Below are 6000 nucleotides of genomic sequence, written 5' to 3'. Positions count from 1 at the left end.
TATGGCAAATTAAACCATTTGAACACTTACAGGTGTCTTTTATCTGTTGCAAACCGAAATTGTTTCAGATTTGCATTAAATTTCATTCAATGTCACAGGAACTTTTGTTGTTCAGTATAGTTCACATGTAATCTTAAATACATACACGTTTCAAAGTATATCTATAGATGATAAAAAACAAAAACTATTTCAATGTCATATTGTTGGATTGTGCAAGTTCGTGGGTTAACACGAATAGGCTGTGACAGAGTGTACAAAGTGTCATGAACTCTGTGTATTTACATTGTGAATATGATATATTTCTGACGATGTAATATGTATCGGTTATCTCTAAATTTCGTTTTTGTTGATATCCTAATAAGATTGTCAATTTTGAAAATTCTGGTTCTATTCCAGTTTTGTCTTTGATCCATTTTGTAAGGTTGTTCCAGATATGTTTTACAATTTTGCACTCAAAGAACATGTGCACTAAGGTTTGTTTTTCAGGTTTACAAAACTTTCAAAGAAATGATTCATTATATCCCATTTTGTACAGTAACTCGTTTGTTGGTATAATTCAATTCTAAGAATAATACTGTATTGGTACCATTTTTGTTTTGAGGACACATTATATGTGTGGGTGCTAAATCGTTTGCCAATCCTTTACCGTCATGTTAAGGCCAAGATCAAGTTTCCATCTTTGAATGTATTTTCGGGATATCATATTGTTGGATACTTTATTTTATACAGCCCCCCCCCCCCCCCCCCCCCCCCCCCCCTCCACACATGGTATTAAGGGCAGATGTAACTTAGATGTAAGGGACATACTCTTACGCTTTAGATATTGTTTTATTGCTTGGATAAGACTAGAATATTCCAGAAAATGTGTTTTACAGTCGTATACATGTTTTAGGTCTAAAAGATCAAGAAAACTTCAGCTCTCGTCTATCAAATCATTTACAAGATTAATACCTTTTCCGAGTAGTGTTTATGATATACCGGAGTGTTCCCGATTCTTATATTCGTAGTTTGCCATAAAGGTTGTGATAATATATCTCTTTCCTCTTTGATAGAATTTCCCTTTTTTTCTATTAAATTTCCCCCATGTACCCAGAACATCTTTCCAGAAAGCATTGGTCCTATCATTAATAACCTTTTCCGAAACAAAGAATTGGCATTTTTGCAGAAAATCAATTTGTGTTGGAGTTATATTATTAATCAAAAGAGTGGTTAGTTTAGAGTGTGGATGTGAATGGAACAAACGTTTATTCCAAGATATCTTTTGAGCGTTGATTGCATTTTTATTTTAATATCAGGCCCTCTTCTACCTCCCTCTTCATAAGGTTTCGTCATAATATTTCTTCTGATCCAGGTAGAAATAATGAGTCTTCAGCAACCCATGCTTGTCGTAAGAGGCGACCATGCTTGTCGTAAGAGGCAACTAACGGGACCAGGTGGTCAGGCTCGCTGACTTGGTTGATGCATGTCATCGTATCCCAATGATGATCGATGCTCATGATGTCAATCACTGGATGTTCTGGTCCAGACTCGATTATTTACAGACCGTCGTCATAAATCAGCAGTATTGCTGAGTGCTTCGTTAAACAACAAACAAACAAACAAACAAAACTGAGTATGTATGTTTCTTCTATTGATGATAGACAGCCTCTGTGATCTAGTGGATAGAGCGTCTGATCCCTTGGCATACAGAGACGTTAAAGGATTGTACTTGTTGTTACACTGCCTTGCGTTAAGGGGATAAAGCAAGGCATGAAACTGAACTGGCGCAAGAACCTGTTCTTTTCAAATAAACGTATACTGTGTCTCAGGGGAGTTATCCTTGTCAAACTGCGGCATGGTATCTCAGTGGGCAAGTACTATAAAGCCGGTGTAAGATGAGTGGAGTGGAGTGGAGTGGAGTGGAGTGGAGCGGCGTGGCGTGGAGTGGAGTGGAGTGGAGTGGAGTGGAGTGGAGTGGAGTAGTGGAGTGGAGTGGAGTGGAGTTGAGTGGAGTGGAGCGGAGTAGTGGAGTGGAGTGGAGTGGAGTGGAGTGGAGTGGTGTGGAGTGGAGCGGAGCAGTGGAGTGGAGTGGAGTGGTGTGGAGTGGAGCGGAGTAGTGGAGTGGAGTGGAGTGGAGTGGAGTGGAGTAGTGGAGTGGAGTGGAGCGGAGTAGTGGAGTGGAGTGGAGTGGAGTAGTGGAGTGGAGTAGTGGAGTGGAGTAGTGGAGTAGTGGAGTGGAGTGGAGTGGAGTGGAGCGGTGTGGAGTGGAGTGGAGTGGAGTGGAGTGGTGTGGAGTGGAGTGGAGTAGTGGAGTGGAGTGGAGTGGAGTGGAGTGGTGTGGAGTGGTGTGGAGTGGAGTGGAGTAGTGGAGTGGAGTGGAGTGGAGTGGAGTGGTGTGGAGTGGAGTGGAGTGGAGTGGAGCGGAGTGAGAGTGGAGCGGAGCGGAGTGGAGTGGAGTGGAGTGGAGTGGAGCGGAGTGAGAGTGGAGTGGAGCGGAGTGGAGTGGAGTGGAGTGGAGTGGAGTAGTGGAGTGGAGCGGAGGGGAATGGAGCGGAGCGGAGCGGAGTGGAGTGGAGTGGAGGGGATAATAAGAAATAAGACACTTACTAAAATTAGCAAGGGTAAACACATGTGGAGAATTAAACACTGAACACTATTAGTGACGACAAGGAATGGTATTTCAAAATAAAGGTATAATTCTAGTATTAAACAGATAATAATCTAAAAGACTAATACTGGTTCGAATGAATGAGTTCCGGGCCCGGTTTGTTTCCACATAACTAAGACGCCAAAAGAAATAAATCGCTTTTGGGCCTTTTTTTAAATAAATATGCTATTTATGCTAAATTTTGTTTGTTTGTTGTTTTAACGGCGCACTCAGCAATATTCAAGCTCTTTGACGGCGGTCTGTAAATAATCGAGTGATAGATAATCAGTGACCAGATAATCCAGTGATAGACATCATGAGCATCGATCAACGCAACTGGGATACGATGACATGCATCAACCAAGTCACCGAGCCTGACCACCCGATCCTGTTAGTCGCCTCTTATGACAAGCATAGTCGCTTCTTACGGCAGGCATGGATCACGAATTATTTATTCGATATAATGAATTATTTTATTCGATATAATGAACTAGATTATTCGATAAGGTGGTCCATCGTCGGAGTATACCGGGTGCGACGTTTACATACAAACATATTTGCCGATTCATTTATTGACGAATAATTCCTGCTGACCGAATGATAGCATTCTGACTATAGGTCAATATGTACCGTTATACGTGTTTACGTAGTCTCGCCTGCTGACGAGTATACACGTGATTTCTCGAACCCCAGCACCCTGGTCACGTGTTGACCGATATGTCGGCAGCAGGTCAGAGTTACTTTCGACAAAACATTCCATGAAAACATGAATGAACATGACACGGTATCTTCAATGAAGAACCACGTGCAGGTACAATCAACATGCCTAAAACATGGAATATTACATTAAGAATCTGCAGACTAGATGCAGGGGGAAGTTACCGCGTGTGTATACTCCTGTTTCACTGGGTTGTCTGGTCCAGACTCGATTATTTACAGACGCTGTCAAATACCTGGAATATTGCTGAAATCGGCGTTAAACAACAATCAAACATTTCAAGTGATACCTTATATCTTAGGACATTTAGACTTGACGTTGTTTACAATTTATATGAATTTTGTATTCGACTCCGAACTCGTTGAAAACTGACGAGTATACACGTGATGTCTCGAAACCCTGCACCCTGGTCACGTGTTGACCGACATGTCCACGGCAGGTCAGTGTTCGAGAGCAGGTGTATTGTCAATTACCCCACTGGCCGCATTCCTCGACACAAGTTCGTGTGTAGGACAATTAATGATCACGTGAAGATCTGAGACACAAAGTAAATAATGTCGTCGTTACTATGGCATTCATGCACTGTAATCTTCGGACAAGAGACAGTAAACTGACGGGCTGTTGTTTGACCTGATTGTAACCGAACACGTCTTGTACAAATAGCTTCCATGACAATTATCATTCATACTTACAATAACAAATTTGAAAGAACCCAACAGGGAATCCTAGTTTTTAAGTATAGCTCGTCTCACCGAAAGTCAGAGTTCGAGTCTGAAGGTCTTCAGCATCCCATGCTTGTCGTTAAAGGCGACCATTCTTTTCGCAGCGGACGACTAACGGGTTTAAAGTCCAATCGGAATTCTCAGAGCACGTTTTAGAGCTACATTGTTGTGACCATTCACACAAAAGTTTGCTCCAGCATCTTGGAGAGCGGAAGGTCAGGGGTTTGATCCCCGAACGTGTCATACCAAAAGATCATAAGACGGTACTTGTTGTTACCCTGCCTGGTGCATGCCAAGGTCGACTCGGAGTCAGTAAACGGTGTCTGAGTTGCTTAAATTTTGTTATCTCAGAAGGCTAGCACTACAAAGTCACACACACACACACACACACACACACACACACACACACACACACACACACACACACACACGTACATGCATGTCGCTATATAAGTGCATAATCTTGGATTCGACGTTTGACCCATTTCACCTCATCTCACCACGCATTTGGGATACGATGACGTGCAACCAATCAAGTCACGGAGTCTGACCACTCCAGCTACATGAGATCTAAAAAACCGTGCAGTAAGTTACATGCGAGCTTCACGCGAGCTTCACATCTGCATTATGCTACAGGTCAGAAAGAGAAGCAGGTTAATGTCGTATCAGAATTCTATGAGCAACGTTTGGAGACAACATGGCTGGGATCATTCATTCACGGTCCACCCAATCTCATTAAAATCAGATCTTAGTCACGTCAGAACGACCTTTCATCCGACCAATCAAAGCGTCGCTTACCAGATCATGAAAGTGAAGTCGGAATGTGTTTTTTAATCATTCAACCTCGAAAATTAACACGGGTTATTCCGAACGACAGTTACGGCCCGTGGGATAAACATTTGAACGGAGGAGGCGTTCCACAGAACGCGGGAAGCACTGCCAAAAATCGCAACCATATATTAGACACTCTGGCATGTTCGTTTGTTCACCTGTGTCAACATTTTTTTCAAGCGTAGTCTGAAACAGAGGTCGCCAGGTTGAAGAGTGCCGTAAAGCTCGAGAAAGCTGCTTTCTAATTGGCTGATGTCGACTTCTTGTTAGTCGTTTAAGTGGTCGGTCAAAGTTCGCGCAAGGTCGGTCTGACGTGACCCGTAATGGGATATCCTCAGATCTTTGTTTAGCGGCAGCGAGAACTTAGATCTGATTTTAATGAGATTGCGGTCCATCGGTCGTGAAGTTGTATAAGAGATGTCTTTCAGTCACCATCTGTCATCGTAAGTAAATGAATGTCAGAAGCCACAGCAATCCCCGACATATCCCCGAGCATGACAAACAGATCCCCATTCTAAATAGCTCTTGCGACATGTCCCTTGGGTCCTATTCTGACCCGGAATGTCCAAAGGCTACACTAAAGGGAGGCAACACTAGTATCTCGGTTATGAATGCAACACTGTGGCTCCTCTTAACCTGGAATGGATAGAAGTAGCTATCATTAAGGTTTGCACAAACACTGTACAAGCCTTTAATGTATAGCTTCAAGTTACATAGCCCCCGGCCCTTCTCCCTGGGTTACGTCCACGCCTCCTGACCCAGCACTTGGGAAACTATATCGGATAATGAAAGCTCTCGTTGCTGGGTCAACATACGGATGAACAGCGGTTGTTGATTAACATCACAATACAAGGAGGTGTATATCGGGGTCATTACGCAAACGTTCAGACATGTATGCAAGCTATCTGTACATAATATGGTTTACTAACACAGAAAGAATCAGCTGCATGTGTCTGCACAGGAAGGATTTCATTTCCCTGGACCTTAACTGAGTCACAGAACATGTCAAACACAGATGTACCACATGGAGTGAGTGAGTTGGTTTTCACGCCACTTTGAACAGTATCAGCTTAATGTGGGAGGAAAGTGATGCAGGTCTCAGA

The sequence above is a fragment of the Haliotis rufescens genome, unplaced genomic scaffold (genome assembly GCF_023055435.1).
Source record: "Haliotis rufescens isolate VD_foot unplaced genomic scaffold, xgHalRufe1.0.p SCAF_13, whole genome shotgun sequence".
Lineage (NCBI taxonomy): Eukaryota > Metazoa > Mollusca > Gastropoda > Lepetellida > Haliotidae > Haliotis > Haliotis rufescens.
The sequence above is the reverse complement of the archived record's forward strand: the minus strand, read 5'-3'. Positions refer to the sequence as shown.